This window comes from Triticum urartu, chromosome 6A (assembly GCF_056163025.1).
Source record: "Triticum urartu cultivar PI428250 chromosome 6A, HENAU_Tu73, whole genome shotgun sequence".
Classification (NCBI taxonomy): domain Eukaryota; kingdom Viridiplantae; phylum Streptophyta; class Magnoliopsida; order Poales; family Poaceae; genus Triticum; species Triticum urartu.
The window spans coordinates 299,320,809-299,336,456 of NC_141878.1; the positions used below are offsets into that span (position 1 = coordinate 299,320,809).

The following is a 15,648-nucleotide window of genomic DNA, read 5'->3' on the forward strand; positions in this document are numbered from 1 at the left end:
TGATAGCCATGTTAATGCTACCCCGAAGTATGACTGTGGTACTCAAACCTCAATAAGAGCATTGGAAGTGCAATGCTAAGTTTTCTTTATCCAAACACCGTTGTATGGGTAATGTCATGAAATTTCTCTCCCCTTTCCTAATGTGATTTCTACAATTATATCCCGTCATGGATATCATGCGCTGCTTTTCCTTGGGAATGATATACCCCCTGAATTATGTGTATAAACACATTTTCCTATCCATTGTTCTGTTTAGTCTGATAATCACATTTTCCTTTCCATTGTTTGGTTTAAACCTTCTTGAGGTTTATATGATCTAAGCAGTAATAAGTCACTGCTTTTGTAAACACCTCGTTGTATCACTCTGTCAGTAAGACCCTGTTACTAATGTTGATGACATTACGGTAGCCACCGATGGACGAGAACTTTGCCTATTGGTCCGCCTCGTTCAACGAGCAGGAAAATGGTTCTCTTCATCCCTCGCCCTTGGTACCAACGTTGTTGCCAACATAACTGACCTGCTATCCTCTAACATGCCTTGCTACCATCACTGTGCAATATGTCAGCATCCTTCCTACTTTTGAACCATATGGTGGGCCCATAACCCATAGTTCCACAGGATCGAAACCTGACTCTCTTGTCCGTCCCTATTCCCAAGGTTAATCCTCGTGCTTGGCTTCGTATGTAATTCATGAACCACCTTCCTAGAGATGATCTATTCTGGTACAATGTGCAATACTTATTTTCATTGCTCTGAACCCCTTTCACACTCTGTTTCAGGCAACGAAAGATTTCCTGTCCGCTTGAAGCTTGTTATTGCACCTTCTTATTTTGTTGTCGATGACTTCCTTCAATTTCAACTCGAGAGATATTTTAAGCTTCATCCCCTGAGTTAACCGTCCGATGCTCAACTTTGTTAAACTCGTCCTTATAGATTATTCCCTCTTATGATTTCGTAAGTACAGTGAAGATCCTGCAGGAAGAACGACAACTTGATCATGATGCATTGATGAAGACAAATGAAGACATCAACACAATGGATCGACCTCTTTGAGAAGAGCAACCAAGAACAAAAGGATCCGTTAGAATTTCGTAACCAAAAATTTCCCCTTACTCCACCTCTTAAATCTCGAGACGAGATTTCTTGTAGTGGAGGAGATTGGTAACACCCCGATAATCTTGCTACAGTAAACTTCTGCTAATGTCTGCCAAGTCATCACGATTATTTTGCTAATCATCACTCTGTTCCAAATCAAACTCTTACTCAAATTGAAATTGCATGTCAAATTATTTTCTTCCGAAATTAAAAGACAAAAATGTTCGTTGGGTCACAAATTTTCACTAACTACTTATCATGTAGAAACCAACATCATTTGACTCACCATTTAATTCCTAGGAAAATATAAAGTAGTCCAACTATACTAAAATATCCTTTTCAAAATAAAAAAATGGTTATATATTTCCAAATGACCGCATATGTTGGGTGCTATTTAAAAATATGGCATTTGATTTATGTACCAAGTTTCAATGTGAACAAAATTCAATTACTATAAAAAGAAAATACAAGACAGGAGAGAAAATGCTTATAGCAGACAATACAAAGTAAAGAAGAAAAACTGTACTGCTATACTGGGCCCTAGTGGCCACAGTACAGCCCAACCACTAGGCCACGGCCTTTCCTCCATCTCTCGCTAGGAGAGGCAGAGTAGAGCCGTGGCGTGCATCCAGCCGCCATGGCTATGGATGGCCACCATGTGCCCTCCCCAGCCCTACAAATACACCCACGTGAAACCCTAACTCGCCCTCTTGCTTTCCCCACTTTTTCCCCCACCGCCCCCTTCTCATCTGCTCTAAATCGGGCTCGGAACCTCATGTGGTGACCACTACCTTGTCGTCGTTGGCGCGGCCACCGTCGTTGCCGTCGCTCGGTAGTACGTCCAGGGGAACTGCCATGGTCATCTTCGTCCGTCCCGGGCGTCGGTTCAAGCAAGGACGCCACGAGGCCGTCGCCATCGTCATCATCTCCGTTTGGCTGCCGCTATCTCGCCGACGACCTGCGATGTTTTGACCATCCCCAGCCTCGACGAGCTCTCCTACGACCTCTCTGTGAGCCACTCTTCCGAACCCCCCTGTCCCCGTTATCGATTCGTTGCCGTAGCCGTCGTCTGCGACCTCCATGACAGCGCCTGTAACTCTGCTTCCGGGCATGCCCTCCCGCGTATGGCCGCGCCCTGCTGCGGTCCTTGCTCGCCGGCTCCCGTTCCTTCTACCACTGCCGCACTAACCCACTGCCGCACGCCCTATGCCCGCTTGCTGCTGCCGCCTGCGCCCGCGCGCGCTCGGGCGCCCAGACCGCGTCGTCGCCCGAGCTGCCGTGTTGCTTCGCTGCTGTGCTGCTCCTTGCGCTATTGCTGCTCACTACTTGGCCACTGCTTGCTGCTGCCGCTACCTACTACTCTGTGTGCCTGCTACTGCCCTGCTCTGTTATGTCGCTGCTGTTGCTTGCTACTGCTTCCCGTTGCGCTGCCTTGTAAACTGCCATCGCTGCTGCTCTATGGCCGTGGCCGTGTGTGTGCGTAGGTGTTGTGTGTGGCCGGTCTATTTAGGCTAATGCTTGATTAGTTGTAGGGATTAATTAGTGGCTAGTTTAGCCTATGTGCAAATGACCTGTGGGTCCATTTTAATTATGTTAGTTTTATTTAATTGTTTAGGTTCAGCCAATGACATATGGGTCACCCCCTCCCCTTTTGACCAGTCAACTTGACTTGGTCAACCCGAATTAAAACAAAATCAAAAAATTTCTTAAAGTCATTAAAACTTTGGAAAATCATAGAAAAATGTCTGTAACTCGGATGAAAATGTTTTATATATGAAAGTTGCTCAGAAAAATCCAACGAATCCGAATACGCGGTCCTTTCACCTGTCACATGCCCCTAGCATGCTGAACATGGAACCATCCCCTCTCTTTCATCTGTCGTAATTCGTCTAACGCCGGGGATTCATCCTCGGATGTTTATCCCCTGCGTCTGCAACGTGTAGTACTACGTTAGGACAACCCTAGCTCTACCTATCATCTTGTTATGCCTTGTGATGCATTGTTTGCTCTGTATTTACTGTTTCTTCCCCCTCTTCTCTCCGGTAGACCCCGAGACTGATGTCGCCCCTGTGATCGACTACGTCGACGACGACCCCCTCCTTGCCAGAGCAACCAGGCAAGCAAACCCTCCTTGAGCATTCCGATATTGCCCATTTCTTTCCCTCTCATGCTTGCATTAGAACTGCTACTCCTTTCTGTATGATCCTACTCTGATGCGTAGCCTATTGTTGTTACCTGCTTTTATACCTTACTTGCTTATCCTAAACTGCTTAGTATAGGTTGGTTAGTGATCCATCAGTGACCCCCACCTTGTCCCAGTTGCCCCGCTTTATGTTCAATGACTCGATCAACGTGATCGACGTCCAGGCCCGGACACCGCACATCACCCCCCTAGTTGTACGACTCTGCAGGGTTACCATCGAGTGCCGAGGGTGGAACCTCTTACATAACTCCTAATGAGATCTCAGTAGTGTAGCTATACGGCCGAGGTCATTGAGGGTGATTTCCTCCTTAACCACTTCCGTTACGGCTCTGTCATGCAACCCCTCAAGTGTGAACCTCGAGGGTGGATCCTCTTACGTTCACCTTGATGATAACATCGAGTGGAATTCACCGAGGGTGATTCCTCGGGTTTTTACCTTGGTGTTAGACACACAGTTACTATGTTTACTATGACTTTACACTGAACCATGTTACTAAAGACGGGTCGACCCTGAGGGGTACCCGCGCGAGCTTAATAGCGAGTGATGTGGAGTCGGGCGGACCTGGAAGGTGCCCGCGAGATACTTACGAGGCGTGGTTGGGTATTCTTAGCCCTTGTCGCAAGTACTCAAGACGGGGAGACGGGGTCACATCGATCGTGAGTCTCTGCTCGTTACCGCGCGTTCCTAATCCACTATGATTTGGATATTTGATCCGAGGGGCCTCTGGCCTGATAGCACTAACCATCACGTGGGCATAGTATGGGCATTCTGCGTCGTATACATCAGCCGAAGCTTAATAGACGTCAGCGACTGAGCAGCGCGCGCCGGGTTGGACTGGTAAGCTCTTGCCTTTTTCAGGAGGTAGCTAGGTATGCTCACCGGCCGCGTACCAACGTGCAGGAGTTCCCGGGGAGATGGCCCATGACCCCTGGGGGCATAGGTTTAGTCTGGCGTGCTGGCCTCTCTATTAAGCCTAGGTCGGGTTGCGGCGTATTGTTTGGCCGAGGCCGGGCATGACCCAGGAAAGTGTGTCCAACCGGAGTTAATCGAGCGTGGTGGGTAAGTTGGTGCACCCCTGCAGGGAAGAAAACATCTATCAATAGCCTGTCCTACGGTAACGGACTCTTGGAGTTGTATCCCGATCGATATAACTAGAACTGGATACTTATGATGAGAACTGGATGCTGATGTGAATTGGATTGTGATAATAACTAGATAGTATGGCTCTGGGATTGCTTTCTCGCAGGGAGTCGAGAAAGGATCTCTGGCCGAGGTTGATAACTCTACTGCTACTTTACTTTATGTTACTCTACTCCCTCCTGTTGCTGCAAGATGGTGGTTTCCAGAAGATGCTAGTCTTTGATAGGCTAGGCTTTCCCCTTCCCTTCTGGCATTCTGCAGTTTAGTCCACAGATACAACCCATTCCTTTGATACAGATACATACTTAGTTTAGATCTGATGTAAGTCTTGCGAGTACTTTGGATGAGTACTCACGGTTGCTTTGCTACTTCTTTTCCCCCATACCCGATTGTTGCGACCAAATGACGGAGCCCAGGAGCCAGACGACGCCACTGATGGCTACTACTACCCGGAGGATGCCTACTACTACGTGAAGACCGCCGACGACTAGGAGTAGTTAGGAGGCTCCCAGGCAGGAGGCCTTGCCTTTTCGACCGTTGTTGCTTTTGTGCTAGCCTTCTTAAGGCAAACTTGTTTAACTCATGTCTGTACTCAGATAATGTTGCTTTCGTTGACTCTTTTGTTTTCGAGCTTATGTATTCGAGCCCTCGAGGCCCCTGGCTTGTAATATAAAGCTTGTATTATTTTAATTTTTGTCTAGAGTTGTGTTGTGATATCTTCCCGTGAGTCCTTGATCTTGATCGTACACATTTGCATGTATGATTAGTGTACGATTGAATCGAGGGCGTCACAGTATTACAATCCGGGTTCTATTGGCCCACTCTCTTCAAGGATGCCCGTAAGTTTGTCTTATCTGGTGACGAGTGCAAGAGAATTGGTATTATTAGTAGACGTCAGGAAATGCCTATGAACAATTCACTTGTTATTGAACCATTTGATGTCTAGGGCTTTGATTATATGGGACCTTTTCCTTCCTCTAATGGGTACACACATATTTTAGCTGCTGTTGATTACGTTACTAAGTGGGTAGAATCTATTCCAACTTGTAGTGCTGATCATAACACTTAGATGCTTAAAGAAGTCATTTTTATGAGGTTTGGAGTCCCTAGATATTTAATGACTGATGGTGGTTCACATTTTATTCATGGTGCTTTCCACAAAATGCTTGCTAAGTATGATGTTAATTATATAATTGCATCTCCTTATCATCCTCAGTCTAGTGGTCAAGTAGAATTGAGCAATAGAGATATCAAATTAATTTTGCAAAAGATTATTAATAGATCTAGAAAGAATTGGTCTAAGAAACCTGATGGTGCTTTATGGGCTTATAGAACTGCTTATAAGAATCCTATGGGTATGTCTCCGTATAAAATGGATTATGGAAAAGCATGCCACTTACCTCTTGAACTAGAACATAAGGCATATTGGGCTATTAAAGAGCTCAATTATGATTTCAAACTTGCCGGTGAGAAGAGGTTATTGACATTAGCTCACTTGATGAATGGAGAACCCAAGCCTACGAGAATGCAAAGTTGTTTAAAGAAAATGTTAAAAGATGGCATGATAAAATGATACAAAAGCATGAGTTTAATGTAGGTGATCATGTTTTGCTATACAACTCTCGTTTAAGATTTTTTGCAGGAAAGCTTCTATATAAATGGGAAGGCCCTTACATCATCGAGGAGGTCTATCATTCCGGTGCCATAAAGATCAACAACGTCGAAGGCACAAATCCAAAGGTGGTAAACGGTCAGAGAATCAAACATTATATCTCAGGTACACCCACAAATGTTGAGACCAATATAATTAATGTCTTAACACCGGAGGAGTACATAAGGGACACTTTCCAGAATGTTTCAGACTCCGAAAAGGAATATGTATGTGGTACGGTAAGTAAACCGACTCCAAAACGTTTCCAGTGATAAATTTTCTCCATTTTGGAATATTTAAAAAATTAGGAAAATTAAAAGTAGTCCGAAAGAGCCACGAGGCGTCCACAAGGGTGGAGGGCGCGCCCCCGTCCTTGTGGCCACCTCGTGTGCCCTCCGGACTCCATTTTCTTGCATGATACTCCTTTCGGTCGGTAAAAATTCATTATATAGTCTCTCGGAGGTTTTGACCACAGTACCATGACAAAATCCTCTGTTTTCATTTGGAGTTTTTTCTGAAGCAGATTTAGAGCGAGATGTCTTCGCAAGAATTGGTTGGGGAGACTCGAGTATCTCACTCGACACCGGACCCAAGAGCATACAGCGAAGCTGACTAGTTCGGGCAATCAACGGAGGAAGAGATGGAGGCTGACTTAAAATGGGTGGATGCCATGGAGGAGGATCAAAAAGCCACCTCTCGTCTTCAAACCAGATTCATGCTAGAGGAACTTCAGAACTCAGCAATACCAAATTCGGTTATTCCTCCCAAAGCTAGATTTCACTCTTACGAAAATATGAAAAAGAGTGTTGCTTTTTCTCCTGCAGCTAGGAAACATCCATGGGTGGATGGAGCTCTAGCCATCATGGGTAAACATTGCAAGGAAGTAATGGATCTTATGGAGCAAATTAATAAGCTTGAGGTAGAGAATCGTATCCTAAGGGGCATCATCACAAAGAATATCTCATCACCACCCCCGAAGAAAGAGATCTAAGTACATGGGAATGGGCACTCCCCTTGGAAACTGCCAAGCTTGGGGGAGTGCCCGGGTATCGTATCACAATGACACCTATATCTTTATCGCTTTTCTTAGTCCGATCCTTTTGGTTTTGTCTTGATCTAGTAGAATAAAGTTTTTGTATGGTCTAGCTTTGAGTTTTGCTTCGATCCCTATCTATGTAATCGAGTCCTTGAGATATAGATATATATAATAAAGAGTAGTTTTGAGTTAAGGGCTTTGCTTTCTTGCTATGATCTTGAGGAACTACATAAAAGAAAGAATAAAAAGAAATAAAAAGATCATATATTGATCTTTTGGAGATTAATGACTTCACATATAAAGAGTATGATGAATAAAAGTTGTTGAGAGTTGACAAACATAGTTTTGGTCATTGTTGCAATTAATAGGAAGTAATAAATAAAGAGAGGCTTCACATATAAATATACTATCTTGGACATCTTTTGTAATCGTGAGCACTCATTAAAATATGACATGCTAAAAGGTTGATGTTGGACAAGGAAGACAACATAATAGGTTATGTTTTCTTATATATGAATACAAGTTATATTGTCCTGGATCATCCAACATGTTGAGCTTGCCTTTCCTTCTCATGCTAGCCAAATTCTTTGCACCAAGTAGAGATACTACTTGTGCTTCCAGACATCCCTAAACCAAGTTTTTCCATGAGAGTCCACCATACCTTCCTATGGACTGAGTAAGATCCTTCAAGTAAGTTGTCATTGTCGCAAGCAATAAAAATTGCTCTCTAAATATGTATGATCTATTAATGTGAAGAAAATAAGCTTTATACGAACTTGTGATATGGAAGAAATAAAAGCGACGGGTTGCATAATAAAGGTCCTTATCATAATAAAGTGATGTTCTTTTGCGTTAAGATTTTGTGCATCCAACCATAAAAGCGCATGACAACCTCAGCTTCCCTCTGTGAAGGGCCTATCTTTTAATTTTATCTTCTACCCTTATACAAGAGTCATGGTGATCATCACCTTTCCCTTTTTATACTTTTTCCTTTGGTAAGCACCATGTGTTGGAGAGATCCGGATATATATATATCCACTTGGATGTAGGTTTTCATAAAGTATTATGGTTGACATTACCCTTGAGGTAAAAGGTTGGGAGGCGAAACTATAAGCCCCTATCTTTCTCGGTGTCCGATGGAAGATTTGCACCCATAAGTATTGCGTGAGTGTTAGCAATTGTGAAAGATTAGATGATAGTTGAGTATGTGGACTTGCTCAAAAGCTCTTATGTTGATTCTTTCCGATGTTATGATAAATTGCAATTGCTTCAATGACTGAGATCATAGTTTGTTAGTTTTCAATGAAGTTTCTGCTTCATACTTTACTTTGTGAATGAATTGTTACTTTAGCATAAGAAATTATATGACATTTATATGTCGCTGTGTAACATCCTAAATTTCCAATTTGGAATGTTATACATAGATCATTCATGCATAACATATTTTGTTGCATTTCGTTTCGCGATCCTCAAAATTCTAAACAACTCAAGGACCCTCGGAGAGAGTTGGGGATTTCACTGTTTTCATATTTGAATTCAATCAAATATTGAAATGAGGATTTTTTTGGTTTTAATTATTTTTCTCTCCGAAAATATTTCATATTAAAATATATGAGAGGAGATAATATGACTTCTCCAAAATAAATGAACTATTGGAGGAAAAACATTAAAATCAAATATTTGAATTTGTTGAGAGTTTATTGCTATAATATTTGAATTAGAAAAATTGCACGTTTTTCAAAATTGCATTTGAGGGCCAAGAAAATGTTCATCTTGTTCTAAATATTTTATTTAGATGGTGAAAATTTGTTTTGTTATTTTCAGATTTTTATTTATTTTTCTAGGATTTATTTAAGTTTTGGCGAAATTATTTAAAAAAATCTTCGCCGACTGGCCGAAGCCCAGCCAGCCGGCCCAGTTCAGCCGAGCCGTCCGCCTCGTCCCTGACGCAGGGACCGCCGCCGCCGCAGGCCGAGTATGGCCGGGACTCCTCCCCACGCCGCCTTGCCCCCTCCCCAAGCTAGCCCCCCTCCTTATATACGCCGCCCCCGCACCCCCACACAACCACCCGAACCACCCAGCCACCGCCGCTTGCAGCCGTCGCCGCCTAGCGCCGCGCCGCCGCCTAGCACCGCGCTGCCGCCTGCCGTCGCCGCCGCGCGCCACCCACTGCCGTAGCCGGACCTCGCCGGAGCCGCCCCGCCTCGCCGGACCTCGCCGAAGGTATAAGCCGCCGTTGCCGCCGTTCGGTTTTATTTTTAAAACCGGTTCTGTTTTTTTTAGAAAACCCTAGGTTCGTTTTTTAGATCGGTTCGCCGGTTTTCTCGAGTTTATTTAGCGGACGTTCGTCCATACGTTTGTTTTAACTACCGGTGTTCACTCATTAGCCGCAGACAACGAACGTTCGTTCATTGGCTTGTTTGTCAGTTTTATTTTTTTTGGATTTTTCTGTGATTATTTTTGATCGTGATTTCTGATCTGATTTTCGTTTTCGTTTATCTTTTTACTCGTTTATCGGAATCAGGCGATTCAAGCGCCTAGATCTTCGTCTCAAAACCCTCTTTCTGTTTAACCTACTTGAACAAGGTTTTGATACAGTAAAATTTGACCTTAGTCCAGATTAGTAATCAGATCTTGTTTGTTTCGCAGTTTGAGTTTCTTTGCTCCGTTTGATTTGATTCTTTTTGCAAACCGCAGTTCTTAAGTTGAATTTTCTGGTTAGATCTCTTATTTGAGTTTTACCCGTGCTTCTTTGCTTGATTGCTTATGTATGCTATTGTTTGTTTGTGATAGAACACCCGGAGTGTGAAGCGTGCTACTACGAGTCTCTAGGTTTTGCGGATCATCAGCAAGGCAAGTAACACATTGATCGTACTCTTTTCATACCCAGTTTTTATGCATTAGCTCCAATCCTCAAACATTGCACGATTAGGATGTAGTCAACATGTGGGACTGGGAAGTAGTTGATGAGGTAGAACCTATTGCCCTGTTATTATCAAACCGTTGGGAGTTACTTTTACGTATTGCTTATATTGCTATGCTATGCTCGTAGACGTGGATTGGGTTGGAGTGAAACCATGACATGTGTGAGATTGATAATTAATGGTTCAACTTAAGGTGGCAACTTTAATACACCTCTGGGTGGATTGCTTGTCGGGCACCTGGAGAATCCAATGTTGTCCTAGGATATCCCGGAGTAGCCGTGTGATAATCCTATGGTCCGCCACACAGGCTCAAAGGGAACTGAGATATTTCATGCTAGAAACTTCCGTGTGCAGCCACAAGCCATTATGGGCTCTGGCATAGTTGAGTAAGTTGCATGAAGCTCTTGAAGAGGTAGACTAGCAGGTAGTTGGGTTGTAGGCGGTATAGTCTATCCGGAGTAGAGAGTTAATGCTTCTGAAAAACTGTGTCTCGGTCATCCGTTTCTCAAACATCATGTAGTGCGAGAAATCCAATGGAGGAGATCGAGTCTTGTGCGGAAAAGTGCGCAAACCTCTGCGGAGTGTATAAACTAATCATGGTTAGCCGTGTCCCCAGTTATGGACATCTTGAGTATCTAGTACTTGGATTATCATATGTATCTCATCACTCTAAGTTAATACTGTTGGGTTGATAATTACTTCTAATTGGGATTGAGTTGGAGGAACCTTTTCAATGATGTTTCAACTACCATGATAGTTAAATAAAATCTATTACTTTGTTGTAGGGGAAAATTGGCTTTTCGCAAAACTTTAACCGTAGAGCTTTCCACCAGCCAAATATGCATATAGTGATAGCATTATTCTGTTTTGCTCTACTGTGTTACATTGCCAGCACATTCTACTGACCCGTTTTGGGCTACAACGTATTATGTTGCAGACTTTTCAGACGAGGAGTAAGGTTCGTTAGGTCATTGTCGTGCAGCTCAGCTATGCCGTTGGAGTTGATGGACTCACTTTATCTTCCAAGCCTTCCGTTGTTATCGTATTAGATGGCCTTAAGCCATATTTATTGTAATAAGTTCTCTTTTGAGACATTCGATGTAATAAGTGTGTGATTGCTACTCTGTTATAAATCCTTCGAGTACTGTGTGTGTCAGCATTACCGATCCAGGGATGACACTGAAGCATAGAGACTTGACCATTTGAGGTCGGGTCGCTACAAGATGGTATCGAGCACACGCTGAGTGTAGGACACAACCACTAAGCTAAAGCCCTAGATCACTACTCTCTTCTCATTTCTGACTCCTCTCCATTTTCTACTCTTTAGGATGGCGGAAGCAAGGAACAAGTTTGCACAACCGAATGAAGACGCGCCCTTTGGACGACACTTGAAGGAAGTCACCAGGTACCTGAACATTGGAATACCAAGCTTCACTTGGACTTACAACGCCACATTACCAGAAGAGGAGCGATGGATGATTCAAGTTCAAGTTCCAGGAAGGACATTCTCCCCAGTCACCAAACCCATAAAGTTTTCCTTTAATGCACCAACCCGGAGTCTAGAAAGAGCATGGCAGCTCACATCACCACGGGACGCATTGGAGAAGTTTACCATAAGGAGCTTAAGGATAATATCTACCAGATTTGTGGGCGCCGAGATGAGAAATGGGACATGATCAGCACTGGGAAGGATAGATCAATTGCCGCTTTCATCCAGGAGCTAAACCAGCACATCCGTCGCCAGGAGAACCAGATGTGCGCAGGCATGATAGATCTGAAGAAGGCAATGACAAGGATCACGGAACTGGAGGAAGAACTCAAGGCTACACGCGAAGATTATGAGGAGGAAATCATCGTACTAGTGGAGAAGAATGATGATCTGAAAAGGAAGCTAGGAGTTTTCATGGGAGACCCCGCGCCAGGAGGAGAAGACGAAGAACCCAAGGAGATTCGTTCTGAGGACTACATCATCATCGACGACACCAACTCGGACCCTGACGATAGCGATGATGACTATGAAGATGAAGCTGGAGCAGACATTATGGAGTCTTCGACTGAGCAATATTTCTAGTAGACCACCACATCAGTAGTAGTATTCCACCATGTATATAGTATAGTCCGAGCACTTTTGTAACGATAGTTAAATCGATTGTATTCCCTTGCTTGATTGATTGAGTGATAAGATTGTGTTTGTCTCATGTGCATATTGGTAGTGTTTTTCTCACTAGACCTCATTCTATTCTATTCTCTTCCCTCTAAACCCTCTGATGCCTCTGAGACGTGACCCCGGATTTACTTTCCCACCAGAGCTCACTCAGTTGATCCAACAGCAGAATACCCTGATGCAGTTGTTAGTTCAGAATCAAGGCAAAAACAACAACAACCCACCACCACCACCACCAGTTGACAACTTAGCCCGCTTTTTGAGATTGAAGCCGTCGGTGTTTTCCAGCAGCACCGAGCCGATAGTGGCAGATGATTGGCTCCACATGATTGGAAGGGAGTTAACCATTACAGGATGTACAGATGCTGAGAAGGTGTGTTTTGCCGCACATCAGTTGGATGGACCAGCAGCCTCATGGTGGGAGAATTACATAGTCACCTATCCTATAGCCACTATTACATGGGATCAGTTTCAGCAAGCATTCTGCACCACCCATGTCTCAACAGGAGCTATGAGCATGAAGAAGTGTGAGTTACGCAACTTGCGCCACGGGAACCGTACTATGGCTCAGTAGGTGGATGAGTTTAGCAAGTTATCTCGCTATGCCCCTGACGATGTGGCCACAGATGCCGCGAAGCAGGAGAAGTTTATGGAAGGGCTGAACGATGAGATGAGCATGCAGTTGATGGTGGCAACATTCAACAACTAGCAGGAGTTGGTAGATAGGGCTCTTATGATTGAAGGGAAGCAGCAGCAGATTGAGAGCCGTAAGAGGAAGTATGGACAAGGAAGGTATAATTCAGGAGCTCAGCAGAAGCCTCGCCTAACCCCGAACTCGGGAGGACTTGTTCATAACCATGGAGGCCACACCAAGAATGGAGGAAGTACCTTTAATCATACTGGCCCAAGGAATGGGAATGGGAATGGAGCAAGCAGCAATCAGAACCGCCCCAATCTAGCCACACCCGCCAAGAGAGACTTATGCCACGTTACTTGCTTCAAGTGCGGGAAGACTGGACACTATGCCACGGAGTGCCCTGAAGCAAAGAATGGAAACGGTAATGGGAGCGCTGGGAAGAAGCCCAATCCATTCAACAAAGGACAAGTGAACCACGTTAACGTGGAGGAGGTTGAAGAGCAGCCAGACGCGGTTATTGGTAAGTTTTTGGTTAAGTCTTTTACCGCCCTTGTTCTTTTTGATACTGGTGCATCGCATTCATACATATCAAGGGGATTCATGGATAAGTTTAAACTACCAACCCAAACCCTTAGGACCCCTCTATTAGTGAGTTCACCTGGAGCCGAGTATATGGCTAGTCGATGGTGCGACCAGATACCCTTAACCATTGGTAGCCATGTTTTCCTGTCAGACCTAATAATTTTGGGAGTCACAAGGATTGGATGTGATATTAGGCATGGACTGGATGTCAAAGTATGGAGGAAGCATTGACTGTGTTAGTAAATCAATTTGTCTCACCACCCTGGAGGGAAAAAGGATCAAGTATGTATCTATACATGGGCCTAGGAGTAGCCAAGTAAATACCCTCACATGAGTTGTTCAGGAGGAAGTGCCTGTAGTGAAGGATTACCCAGACATTTTTCTAGAGGAGTTACCAGGCATGCCGCCGAATCGAGACATCGAGTTTTTGATAGAGCTATTGCCAGGTGCCGGGCCAATATAAAAGAGAACCTACCGAATGCCCTCAAATGATCTGGAGGAGATTAAGAAGCAGATCAAGGAGTTATTGGAGAAAGGTTACATCCGACGGAGTTCATCACCATGGGGAGCCCAGTGCTTTTGGTGGAGAAGAAGGATAAATCTCTAAGGATGGTTGTTGATTATCATGAAGTGAATGAGGTGACGATCAAGAACAAATACCCACTGTCGATGATCAATGATTTGTTTGACTAGTTGCAATGAGCTAAGGTGTTTTCAAAGATCAATCTGCGATCAGGATATCACCAGCTGAAGATCAGGGAGAAGGATATACCTAAAACCGCATTTACCAGAAGATACGGGTTATATGAGTATACGGTCATGTCATTTGGACTGACTAATGCCCCTGCCTATTTCATGAGCATGATGAACAACGTGTTCATGGAATATTTGGATAAGTTTGTTGTGGTATTCATTGATGATATAATGGTATACTCGAAGAATGAAGAGGATCACAAGGAGCATTTGCATTTAATTCTCGAGAAACTCAGGGAACACCAGTTGTATGCCAAGTTCAGCAAATGTGAGTTTTGGTTGAAGGAAGTCGGATTCCTTGGACATGTTATATCAGGAGAAGGTGTAGCAGTAGATCCCACCAAGGTCCAGTCAGTCACTGAATGGTTGGCACCCACTTCAGTTAGCGAGATCCACAGTTTTCTTGGACTCGCAGGATACTATAGGAGATTCATCGAGAATTTTTCCAAAATTGCGAAGCCAATGATGGAGTTATTGAAGAAGGAGACCAAAATTAAATAGAAAGAAGAATGCGAAGCGAGTTTTCAGGAGTTAAAGAAACGTTTGACTACAGCCCCAGTGCTGATTCTGCTGGATATACGTAAGGAGTTTCAAGTGTATTGCGATGCCTCTCGCCTAGGACTTGGAAGTGTGCTGATGCAGGACAGAAGAGTTGTTTCGTATTCCTCGCGACAACTGAAACCGCATGTGTTAAATTATGCCACGCATGACTTGGAGTTGGCTGTAGTAGTGCATGCGTTGAAGACTTGGAGACATTATCTTATTGGAAACCATTGCGATGTATACACTGACCATAAGAGTTTGAAGTACATTTTCACATAGAAGGAGCTGAACCTTAGGCAGAGGAGATGGTTGGAGCTTATAAAGGATCATGACATGAAACTTCACTCTCATCCAGGCACGGCCAATGTCGTAGCAGACGCTTTGAGCCAGAAGAGTTATGCCAACACACTCATAAGCGCAGGATTGCCAAAGGAGTTGGCAGAGGATCTCAGGGAACTTCGATTGGAGATTGTCCCTAGAGGTTTTGTTGCAACAATGGAGGTTCAGTCTACATTGTTAGGAAAGATTCGAGAAGCTCAGAAGGATGACAAAGAGATCACCGAGATAAAAGAGAGAAAGAGCAAAGGAAAGGCCAAAGGATTTCGTGAGGATGAACATGACACCTTGTGGTTTGAGGACCGTGTTTATGTGCCCAATAACAAAGAAATCAGGAAGTTAATACTTCAGGAGGCTCATGACTCACCATACTCGATTCACCCCGAAAACAGCAAGATGTATGTGGATTTAAAGGAGCGTTTCTGGTGGACTGGTATGAAGAAGGATATTGCCGAGTATGTAGCCGTGTGTGATGTATGTCAGAGAGTGAAGACAGAACATCAAAATCCAGCCGCATTGTTACAACCTATGCCGATACCCGAATGGAAGTGGGAAAATCTTGGCATGGATTTTATCACCAGA

General features: G+C 44.0%; 1 long non-coding RNA gene across 1 annotated transcript; it reads left to right on the forward strand.

Moving 5' to 3' along the window:
- Positions 1-1,636: 1,636 nt before the first annotated feature.
- On the forward strand, positions 1,637-5,142 carry LOC147965077 (uncharacterized). Its single transcript, XR_015608117.1, has 3 exons — positions 1,637-2,106; positions 3,143-3,212; positions 4,857-5,142. It is a non-coding gene; the product is annotated as an uncharacterized LOC147965077 (long non-coding RNA).
- Positions 5,143-15,648: the final 10,506 nt, after the last annotated feature.